This window comes from Choloepus didactylus, chromosome 4 (genome assembly GCF_015220235.1).
Source record: "Choloepus didactylus isolate mChoDid1 chromosome 4, mChoDid1.pri, whole genome shotgun sequence".
Taxonomy (NCBI): domain Eukaryota; kingdom Metazoa; phylum Chordata; class Mammalia; order Pilosa; family Megalonychidae; genus Choloepus; species Choloepus didactylus.
In genome coordinates this window covers 165,577,199-165,589,775 of record NC_051310.1, presented here as the reverse complement: position 1 = coordinate 165,589,775, position 12,577 = coordinate 165,577,199, and the positions used below count along the sequence as shown (strand labels likewise).

Sequence of the window (12,577 nt, the reverse complement as noted above, 5' to 3'; positions counted from 1 at the left end):
ACTCATTCTGCTGATCCAAACTCCAACCATAGATAGACTGAGACCAGACACCAGAGAATCTGAGAGCAGCCAGCCCAACAGAGAGGAGACAGGCATAGAAAAAAAACAACACGAAAAACTCCAAATAAAAGCGGGAGGATTTTGGAGTTCTGGTGAACATAGAAGGGGGAAGGGCAGAGCTCAGGCCTGAGCTCAGGCCCTGAGGCGCATATGCAAATCCCGAAGAAAAGCTGATCTCTCTGCCCTGTGGACCTTTCCTTAATGGCCCTGGTTGCTTTGTTTATTAGCATTTCAATAACCCATTAGATCTGTGAGGAGGGCCCTTTTTTTTTTTTTTTTTTTAAATCCTTTTTTCTTTTTCTAAAACAATTACTCTAAGAAGCCCAATACAGAAAGCTTCAAAGACCTGCAATTTGGGCAGGTCAAGTCAAGGGCAGAACTAGGAGAGCTCTGAGACAAAACGCAATAATCCAGTGGCTGAGAAAATTCACTAAACACCACAACTTCCCAAGAAAAGGGGGGTGTCCGCTCACAGCCATCATCCTAGTGGACAGGAAACACTCCTGCCCATCGCCAGCCCCATAGCCCAGAACTGCCCCAGACAACCCAGTGTGACGGAAGTGCTTCAAATAACAGGCACACACCACAAAACTGGGCGTGGACATTAGCCTTCCCTGCAACCTCAGCTGATTGTCCCAGAGCTGGGAAGGTAGAGCAGTGTGAATTAACAAAGCCCCAATCAGCCATCATTTCAGCAGACTGGGAGCCTCCCTACACAGCCCAGCAGCCCAGAACTGCTCTGGGGGGACGGCACTCACCTGTGACATAGCACAGTCATCCCTCAACAGAGGACCAGGGGGTGCACGGCCTGGAAGAGGGGCCCACTTGCAAGTCTCAGGAGCCATACGCCAATACCAAGGACTTGTGGGTCAGTGGCAGAGACAAACTGTGGCAGGACTGAACTGAAGGATTAGACTATTGCAGCAGCCTTAAAACTCTAGGATCACCACGGAGATTTGATTGTTAGAGCCACCCCCCCCCTCCCTGACTGCCCGGAAACACGCCCCATATACAGGGCAGGCAACACCAACTACACACGCAAGCTTGGTACACCAATTGGACCCCACAAAACTCACTCCCCCACTCACCAAAAAGGCTAAGCAGGGGAGAACTGGCTTGTGGAGAACAGGTGGCTCGTGGACGCCACCTGCTGGTTAGTTAGAGAAAGTGTACTCCACGAAGCTGTAGATCTGATAAATTAGAGATAAGGACTTCAATTGGTCTACAAACCCTAAAAGAACCCTATCAAGTTCAGCAAATGCCACGAGGCCAAAAACAACAGAAAATTATAAAGCATATGAAAAAACCAGACGATATGGATAACCCAAGCCCAAGCACCCAAATCAAAAGATCCGAAGAGACACAGCACCTAGAGCAGCTACTCAAAGAACTAAAGATGAACAATGAGACCATAGTACGGGAGACAAAGGAAATCAAGAAGACCCTAGAAGAGCATAAAGAAGACATTGCAAGACTAAATAAAAAAATGGATGATCTTATGGAAATTAAAGAAACTGTTGACCAAATTAAAAAAGATTCTGGACACTCATAGTACAAGACTAGAGGAAGTTGAACAACGAATCAGTGACCTGGAAGATGACAGAATGGAAAATGAAAGCATAAAAGAAAGAATGGGGAAAAAAATTGAAAAACTCGAAATGGACCTCAGGGATATGATAGTTAATATGAAACGTCCAAATATAAGACTCATTGGTGTCCCAGAAGGGGAAGAAAAGGGTAAAGGTCTAGGAAGAGTATTCAAAGAAAGTGTTGGGGAAAACTTCCCAAATCTTCTAAACAACATAAATACACAAATCATAAATGCTCAGCGAACTCCAAATAGAATAAATCCAAATAAACCCACTCCGAGACATATACTGATCACACTGTCAAACACAGAAGAGAAGGAGCAAGTTCTGAAAGCAGCAAGAGAAAAGCAATTCACCACCTTACAAAGGAAACAGCATAAGACCTAAGTAGTGACTACTCAGCAGCCACCATGGAGGCGAGAAGGCAGTGGCACGATATATTTAAAATTCTGAGTGAGAAAAATTCCAGCCAAGAATACTTTATCCAGCAAAGCTCTCCTTCAAATTTGAGGGAGAGCTTAAATTTTTCACAGACAAACAAATGCTGAGAGAATTTGCTAACAAGAGACCTGCCCTACTGGAGATACTAAAGGGAGCCCTACGGACAGAGAAACAAAGAAAGGACAGAGAGACTTGGAGAAAGGTTCAGTACTAAAGAGATTCGGTATGGGTACAATAAAGGATATTAATAGACAGAGGGGAAAATATGACAAACATAAACCAAAGGATAAGATGGCTGATTCAAGAAATGCCTTCACGGTTATAATGTTGAATGTAAATGGATTAAACTCCCCAATTAAAAGATATAGATTCACAGAATGGATCAAAAAAAATGAACCATCAATATGTTGCATACAAGAGACTCATCTTAGACACAGGGACACAAAGAAACTGAAAGTGAAAGGATGGAAAAAAATATTTCATGCAAGCTACAGCCAAAAGAAAGCAGGTGTAGCAATATTAATCTCAGATAAAATAGACTTCAAATGCAGGGATGTTTTGAGAGACAAAGAAGGCCACTACATACTAATAAAAGGGGCAATTCAGCAAGAAGAAATAACAATTGTAAATGTCTATGCACCCAATCAAGGTGCCACAAAATACATGAGAGAAACACTGGCAAAACTAAAGGAAGCAATTGATGTTTCCACAATAATTGTGGGAGACTTCAACACATCACTAGCCCCTATAGATAGATCAACCAGACAGAAGACCAATAAGGAAATTGAAAACCTAAGCAATCTGATAAATGAATTAGATTTAGCAGACATATACAGACATTACATCCCAAATCACCAGGATACACATACTTTTCTAGTGCTCATGGAACTTTCTCCAGAATAGATCATATGCTGGGACATAAAACAAGCCTCAATAAATTTAAAAAGATTGAAATTATTCAAAGCACATTCTCTGACCACAATGGAATACAATTAGAAGTCAATAACCATCAGAGACTTAGAAAATTCACAAATACCTGGAGGTTAAACAACACACTCCTAAACAATCAGTGGGTTAAAGAAGAAACAGCAAGAGAAATTGCTAAATATATAGAGACGAATGAAAATGAGAACACAACATACCAAAACCTATGGGATGCAGCAAAAGCAGTGCTAAGGGGGAAATTTATTTATTTATTTATTTTTTTTTTTTAATCTTCATTTTATTGAGATATATTCACATACCACGCAGTCATACAAAACAAATCGTACTTTCGATTGTTTACAGTACCATTACATAGTTGTACATTCATCACCCAAATCAATCCCTGACACCTTCATTAGCACACACACAAAAATAACAAGAATAATAATTAGAGTGAAAAAGAGCAATTGAAGTAAAAAAGAACACTGGGTACCTTTGTCTGTTTCTTTCCTTCCCCTATTTTTCTACTCATCCATCCATAGACTAGACAAAGTGGAGTGTGGTCCTTATGGCTTTCCCAATCCCATTGTCACCCCTCATAAGCTACATTTTTATACAACTGTCTTCGAGATTCATGGGTTCTGGGTTGTAGTTTGATAGTTTCAGGTATCCACCACCAGCTACCCCAATTCTTTAGAACCTAAAAAGGGTTGTCTAAAGTGTGCGTAAGAGTGCCCACCAGAGTGACCTCTCGGCTCCTTTTGGAATCTCTCTGCCACTGAAGCTTATTTCATTTCCTTTCACATCCCCCTTTTGGTCAAGAAGATGTTCTCCGTCCCACGATGCCGGGTCTACATTCCTCCCCGGGAGTCATATTCCACGTTGCCAGGGAGATTCACTCCCCTGGGTGTCTGATCCCACGTAGGGGGGAGGGCAGTGATTTCACCTTTCAAGTTGGCTTAGCTAGAGAGACAGGGCCACATCTGAGCAACAAAGAAGCATTCGGGAGGAGGCTCTTAGGCACAACCATAGGGAGGCCTAGCCTCTCCTTTGCAGCAACCGTCTTCCCCAAGGGTAAAACCTGTGGTAGAGGGCTCAACCCATCAAACCACCAGTCCCCTATGTCTGTGGTCATGTTAGCAACCATGGAGGTGGGGTAGGCGAATACCCCTGCATTCTCCACAGGCTTAAGGGGGAAATTTATAGCACTAAACGCATATATTAAAAAGGAAGAAGGAGCCCAAATCAAAGAACTAATGGATCAACTGAAGAAGCTAGAAAATGAACAGCAAACCAATCCTAAACCAAGTAGAAGAAAAGAAATAACAAGGATTAAAGCAGAAATAAATGACATAGAGAACAAAAAAACAATAGAGAGGATAAATATCACCAAAAGTTGGTTCTTTGAGAAGATCAACAAGATTGACAAGCCCCTAGCTAGACTGACAAAATCAAAAAGAGAGAAGACCCATATAAACAAAATAATGAATGAAAAAGGTGACATAACTGCAGATCCTGAAGAAATTTAACAAATTATAAGAGGATACTATGAACAACTGTATGGCAACAAACTGGATAATGTAGAGGAAATGGACAATTTCCTGGAAACATATGAACAACTTAGACTGACCAGAGAAGAAATAGAAGACCTCAACCAACCCATCACAAGCAAAGAGATCCAACCAGTCATCAAAAATCTTCCCACAAATAAATGCCCAGGGCCAGATGGCTTCACAGGGGAATTCTACCAAACTTTCCAGAAAGAACTGACACCAATCTTACTGAAACTCTTTCAAAACATTGAAGAAAATGGAACACTACCTAACTCATTCTATGAAGCTAACATCAATCTAATACCAAAACCAGGCAAAGATGCTACAAAAAAGGAAAACTACCGGCCAATCTCCCTAATGAATATAGATGCAAAAATCCTCAACAAAATACTTGCAAATCGAATCCAAAGACACATTAAAAAAATCATACACCATGACCAAGTGGGGTTTATTCCAGGCATGCAAGGATGGTTCAACATAAGAAAATCAATCAATGTATTACAACACATTAAGAAGTCAAAAGGGAAAAATCAATTGATCATCTCAATAGATGCTGAAAAAGCATTTGACAAAATACAACATCCGTTTTTGATAAAAACACTTCAAAAGGTAGGAATTGAAGGAAACTTCCTCAACATGATAAAGAGCATATATGAAAAAACCCATAGCCAGCATAGTACTCAATGGTGAGAGACTGAAAGCCTTCCCTCTAAGATCAGGAACGAGACAAGGATGCCCGCTGTCACTACTGTATTCACATTGTGCTGGAAGTGCTAGCCAGGGCAATCCGGCAAAGACAAAGAAATAAAAGGCATCCAAATTGGAAAAGAAGAAAGTAAAAACTGTCATTGTTTGCAGATGATATGATCTTATATCTAGAAAACCCTGAGAAATCGACGATACAGCTACTAGAGCTAATAAACAAATTTAGCAAAGTAGCGGGATACAAGGTTAATGCACATAAGTCAGTAATGTTTCTATATGCTAGAAATGAACAAACTGAAGAGACACTCAAGAAAAGATACCATTTTCAATAGCAACTAAAAAAATCAAGTACCTAGGAATAAACTTAACCAAAGATGTAAAAGACCTATACAAAGAAAACTACATAACTCTACTAAAAGAAATAGAAGGGGACCTTAAAAGATTGAAAAATATTCCATGTTCATGGATAGGAAGGCTAAATGTCATTAAGATGTCAATTCTACCCAAACTCATCTACAGATTCAATGCAATCCCAATCAACAATTCCAACAACCTACTTTGCAGACTTGGAAAAGCTAGATTATCAAATTTATTTGGAAAGGGAAGATGCCTCGAATTGCTAAAGACACTCTAAAAAGAAAACGAAGTGGGAGGACTTACACTCCCTGACTTTGAAGCTTATTATAAAGCCACAGTTGCCCAAAACAGCATGGTACTGGCACAAAGATAGACATATAGATCAATGGAATCGAATTGAGAATTCGGAGATAGACCCTTCAGATCTATGGCCGACTGATCTTTGATAAGGCCCCCAAAGTCACCGAACTGAGCCATAATGGTCTTTTCAACAAATGGGGCTGGGAGAGTTGGATATCCATATCCAAAGAATGAAAGAGGACCCCTACCTCACCCCCCTACACAAAAATTAACTCAAATGGACCAAAGATCTCAATATAAAAGAAAGTACCATAAAACTCCTAGAAGATAATGTAGGAAAACATCTTCAAGACCTTGTATTAGGCGGCCACTTCCTAGACTTTACACCCAAAGCACAAGCAACAAAGAGAAAATAGATAAATGGGAACTCCTCAAGCTTAGAAGTTTCTGCACCTCAAAGGGAATTTCTCAAAAAGGTAAAGAGGCAGCCCAACTCAATGGGAAAACATTTTTGGAAACCATGTATCTGACAAAAAGACTGATATCTTGCATATATAAAGAAATCCTACAACTCAATGACAATAGTACAGTCGGCCCAATTATAAAATGGGCAAAGATATGAAAAGACAGTTCTCTGAAGAGGAAATACAAATGGCCAAGAACACATGAAAAAATGTTCAGCTTCACTAGCTATTAGAGAGATGCAAATTAAGACCACAATGAGATACCATCTAACACCGGTTAGAATGGCTGCCATTAAACAAACAGGAAACTACAAATGCTGGAGGGGATGTGGAGAAATTGGAACTCTTATTCAAGTTGGTGGGACTGTATAATGGTTCAGCCACTCTGGAAGTCAGTCTGGCAGTTCCTTAGAAAACTAGATATAGAGCTACCATTCGATCCAGCGATTGCACTTCTCGGTATATACCCGGAAGATCGGAAAGCAGTGACACGAACAGATATCTGCACGCCAATGTTCATAGCAGCATTATTCACAAGTGCCAAGAGATGGAAACAACCCAAATGTCCTTCAACAGATGAGTGGATAAATAAAATGTGGTATATACACACGATTGGAATACTACGCGGCAGTAAGAAGGAACGATCTCGTGAAACATATGACAACATGGATGAACCTTGAAGACGTAATGCTGAGCAAAATAAGCCAGGCACAAAAAGAGAAATATTATATGCTACCACTAATGTGAACTTTGAAAAATGTAAAACAAATGGTTTATAATGTGGAATGTAGGGGAACTAGCAATAGAGAGCAATTAAGGAAGGGGTAACAATAATCCAAGAAGAACAGATAAGCTATTTAACGTTCTGGGGATGCCCAGGAATGACTATGGTCTGTTAATTTCTGATGGATATAGTAGGAGCAAGTTCACAGAAATGTTGCTATATTAGGTAACTTTCTTGGGGTAAAGTAGGAACATGTTGGAAGTTAAGCAGTTATCTTAGGTTAGTTGTCTTTTTCTTACTTCCTTGTTATGGTCTCTTTGAAATGTTCTTTTATTGTATGTTTGTTTTCTTTTTAACTTTTTTTTCATACAGTTGATTTAAAAAAGAAGGGAAAGTTAAAAAAAAAAAAAAAAAAAAAGAAAACAGGAAAAAAAAAAAGATGTAGTGCCCCCTTGAGGAGCTGTGGAGAATGCAGGGGTATTCGCCTACCCCACCTCCATGGTTGCTAACATGACCACAGACATAGGGGACTGATGGTTTGATGGGTTGAGCCCTCTACCACAGGTTTTCCCCTTGGGAAGACGGTTGCTGCAAAGGAGAGGCTAGGCCTCCCTATGGTTGTGCCTAAGAGCCTCCTCCCAAATGCCTCTTTGTTGCTCAGATGTGGCCCTGTCTCTCTAGCTAAGCCAACTTGAAAGGTGAAATCACTGTTCTCCCCCCTACGTGGGATCAGACACCCAGGGGAGTGAATCTCCCTGGCAACGTGGAATACGACTCCGGGGGAGGAATGTAGACCCGGCATCGTGGGATGGAGAACATCTTCTTGACCAAAAGGGGGATGTGAAAGGAAATGAAATAAGCTTCAGTGGCAGAGAGATTCCAAAAGGAGCCGAGAGGTCACTCTGGTGGGCACTCTTACGCACACTTTAGACAACCCTTTTTAGGTTCTAAAGAATTGGGGTAGCTGGTGGTGGATACCTGAAACTATCAAACTACAACCCAGAACCCATGAATCTCGAAGACAGTTGTATAAAAATGTAGCTTATGAGGGGTACAATGGGATTGGGAAAGCCATAAGGACCACACTCCACTTTGTCTAGTTTATGGATGGATGAGTAGAAAAATAGGGGAAGGAAACAAACAGACAAAGGTACCCAGTGTTCTTTTTTACTTCAATTGCTCTTTTTCACTCTAATTATTATTCTTGTTATTTTTTGTGTGTGTGCTAATGAAGGTGCCAGGGATTGATTTGGGTGATGAATGTACCACTATGTAATGGTACTGTAAACAATCGAAAGTACGATTTGTTTTGTATGACTGCGTGGTATGTGAATGTATCTCAATAAAATGAAGATAAAAAAAAAAAAAAGACACGATGACAACTAAATGTAATACATGATCCTGGACTAGATCTAATAATGGAGGAGAAAAGACCCAAAAGGACATTATTGGGACATATGAAAAAAAAATAGACTATAGACTGTAAACTTCATATCAATGTTAAAATTCTTGAACTTAATAACGATACTTAGGATACTTAGGATGCCTACATAACTGAACATCCTTGTTCTTAGGAAATGTACATGGAAGTATTATGTGTTCATGAAGCATGATGTATTCAACCTACTCTTAAATGTTTAGAAAATTGATACAGACTGATAGATGGATTGACAGGATAATACTGCAAATGTGGTAAAAGGTAAAAATTGGTGGCTATGGGTCTGTAGGGGTGGGAGGGGATTCTGGAGTTCTCTTTTATCAACTGTCCTGTAAGTTTGAAATTATTTCAATATTAAAAGTTTAAAGTAAAAAAAATTAGGCACACAGATGAAATATCTGTGCTTAGACTAAACATCTTTATGAAATTTTTGGATTAGAAAGGACATCCAATATTAATTTTAGAGAGAAGGCAGCAGAAGCCAGAGAAATAGTGGTCTCCTGGCTGCCTTATCCAGACTTGCTATTATGATGTTACAATGTGTCAATAGGGAGAGTCTCCAGAGAGAAAAACTAGAATTACTGTGGTATTACTTCCCATTTCTATTAAATGGGAAACTAAGTTTTTCCCCTCAAACTGGAAATATTTCAAACCAAATGTTCTGATTCCAATAAATTTAACTTCTCTATTTCTCTAAGTTATCTAATTTTGCTAGTTCTTGTTGGATATCTGATTTCCAATGAAAACTCTAAAAGACCTAGAAAGACAAATAGATTTTTCTTATACAGTAAGAAAACCCGTCTAAGTAGTGGTCTCCTAATAGCATTGCATTAGGATTCAAATGACAAGCCTGTAACTGCTTTTACAGGGCCAAGTGGAATGTTTCAGATTTTGAATTCAAACCAAACTAAATAAAACCTCACTGAGATGCAGAGGAATTCCACTTTACATGAAATGTATCTCTGAGAAGTTGACCATAAACTGAATTTAAGTGTGCTACTGGAATTATGGAGAATGTTTCTGCAAAACAATCAGCTTGTTAATTTATATGCAATTAGTCTTTTACTCTAATATTCATATTTCCTGAAAAACACAAATCACCAAGTGAGTATTTTTTCTAAAAAATATACTGGAAAATAATTCTATGAAACTGTAGCTAAGTATTAAAATTATTAAGATTTTCCTAATTAAAGTTTTTCCTGAGCTAAAAATCAAGCACTATTAAAAGCTACATTTATATTTTGGAGGACTGAGGATATCATTTAGAAAATTATGGCTACAATAACAAATTATTTTTGCAGATGATAGCTCTAAAAGAGCAATGGAACACAATATGACTACATTAAACTCCAATTTGGTGATCACTTTACTTACTCATTGTTGGTTAGTGACACAGTTACAACTAACTCTAATTCAAAGGTGTTAGAATGCCCCCAATGTTTGATGGAAGTCTTGAAAGACCTCCACAACTATAATTTGAAAGGCATTATTCACTCTTTGAAATATGTGTTAACATGGCCCAACTAACATCTCAGGAAAAGAAAATAACAAAAGAAAACACTTTCACAGTGTTTATCAGATATTGTTCTGAACACTTTACCTACATTCATTCAATCCTCATAATAACTCTATGAGATAGATACTGTTTTTAGCTCCACTTTATAGATCTGAAAGCTTAGTCACTTGCCAAAGGCCACCCGGTGAAGTGGTAGAAGAAGGACCAAATTCCAGTTAGTTTAGCTCCAGCATCTGTGTTCTCACCCCCTGCTCGTTACCTTTCTGTTTGCCACAAGACTCGTAATACTTCAGTAATGCTATAAATGTGACAGGGCTGCACAATTTCAACCCCCTTCACTAGTATAAATCTAGTTCCAGCCAGTTGTGTGCTCTCTAAGAGCTTTTACTGGAAAATATGCATGTTTTGGCAGTTTCAATCTTGACCCTGGAACATATCACAAAAGGCATAATGCTAAAGGACTGTTCACTTTTGGTCCAATTGAACATGGAACCTAAAATGCCTTAGAAGTGGCTAAATCAGAGAATGCAAAAATTTAGGATGGTAAAAATCATGCTGTCACATTCACGGCATTGTGTTTAACTTTTGCGATTAGTCTTACTACTTCCAAAATTCTTAAATCTGATTTGCTCTATTAAGTGAATTCAGTTAATCTCCCTTTCTATTTCCAGTAAATAAGATATACGAGGCAAATGCTGTCCAAGGCAAGTTTTACAGGCACATCTGAATTTAGCACCATTCTCATTTAGATCAGATATCAGGGAGGAACACAGAACTTTTCAGGTGGCCAGCTTGGCTTCCCTTTGCCCAGAAACACACTTTGCTATTTTTAATTTCACTATAAAGTATAGCAACCTGTTACAAGTCAAGCTGAAAATGTAATAAATAGGACATTAAAGTTGTTAGACAACAGCCTGCCCAATTGTTGCCCAAAGGATATTTATTCTCTTTTATATCTCTGAATTTGTGCATAGTAATAATGTCACAATGACTTTACTACTGGTCAAATAAAAATATATCAATAGCATGCCTCAATAACAGACATGAAAAAATTTTTTAAACACAAGCAAGAAGAGAGGCAAGGTACTGGTGATGGCAGTACAGTACTTTTGCAATTTCCCAGGATCCATTCACAAAAGTGGTTACAACTAGGATAGCAAAAGAAAACATCTACAGGCAACATGTTTACCACAACCAGGTGAGAAAACATCCCTTTCAACTGAAGAGCAGAAACGGGGGACAAACTACCTATAGCAACAAGAATGAGGGGTGACAGTGGCTGTGCTGGCAGGAGAGGTTAGGAAGAGTGGATTTGTGAGGGTCAAAAGAGCCAAGGAACCCAGAAATCACCAACAAATACTCACCCAAAGGGAGGGGCCCCATTGGAAGTAAGAATCCCACAAGCGTATCTAAGATCCACAGTGGGAATTGGGTCCCTTTTGTCAATGAGTGTCAGGGAAGATCCCAGGGTGCTGGAGCAGCCAGGACCCTCAAAGCTCTCAGAAATACCCGGAAAGATCCTTTGTGGAAGGACAGATGCTGTACTGAGGAGAAACTGTCAGTAGATCACAATTCAAGCAGGGTAGGGGCGTGGGGGAAAGAAGGGAGAAGAGTAATATACCAGTTTCAGGGGCCAGAGGAATTAGATCCAAAAAGTATTGGAAAGGTTTCTATGCTGGGAGGTTGAGTTTTTGAAATACTTCGGGGTAATAACTTAAGAGGGAGGCCCAGGTCCTGGGTAGTCAGAGCTCTGGACTGACCCACCTGCTCCCTAGGAACCTCCTCCTTAAAGGTTAGAAAAATCCAGTCTGCATAAACACAATCAACAGAAAAGGGTTGTCTTCAAAACCTGTTCAAACAAATTGTAAGAAAAAAATTGGATAAGGATCTGAATGACATACTTACAGAAAATGGAGAAACAGAAAAATCTGGCCATAATGCAGATGAAAACTGTTACCTACTCTTTCACAGTGAGCTGATGGAAAAGAAAGATATACCAGGCAAATATGAACAAAAAGAAAGCACAGTGTTGATATCTGACAAGGCAGACTCCATACCAAGAAGCATTAAAAGGGACAAAGGACAAATTAATTGCTAAAGGCTATTAATTCACAATGATGATATAACAGCTATTTATATCTATGCACTTCAGATCACAGCAACAAATTTTATAAAACAGAAATGACAGGAAATGCAAAGAGAAATAAACAGGAACATGCTAATAATAAACATTTGAACATATTGAACATACCTCTTTTAGTCTAAGATAGAACAAGAGGACAAAATATTTCCTTCCTCATATAAATACTATAATATTGAACTACCCATGCAGTCTTGGAATAAACCTACTTGATCATAATCTATTACTGTTTTAAAGATCTATTGATTTCTGTCTACTAATATTTAAGGTTTTTGAATCAATAGAAGTGAGAGTGGTCTGTAATTTTCTTTTATCCTGCAATCTTTTTCAGGCTTGAATATTAAAGTTTTGCTACCTTTATAAAAA

The 12,577-nt window shown here is 38.9% G+C and overlaps 1 protein-coding gene across 2 annotated transcripts in view; it reads right to left on the bottom strand.

The window, feature by feature from the left end:
• The window catches only part of AP4S1 (adaptor related protein complex 4 subunit sigma 1), a 61,624-nt gene that overhangs the window by 38,086 nt on the left and 10,961 nt on the right, over nt 1-12,577 (bottom strand). The window lies entirely within an intron of this gene.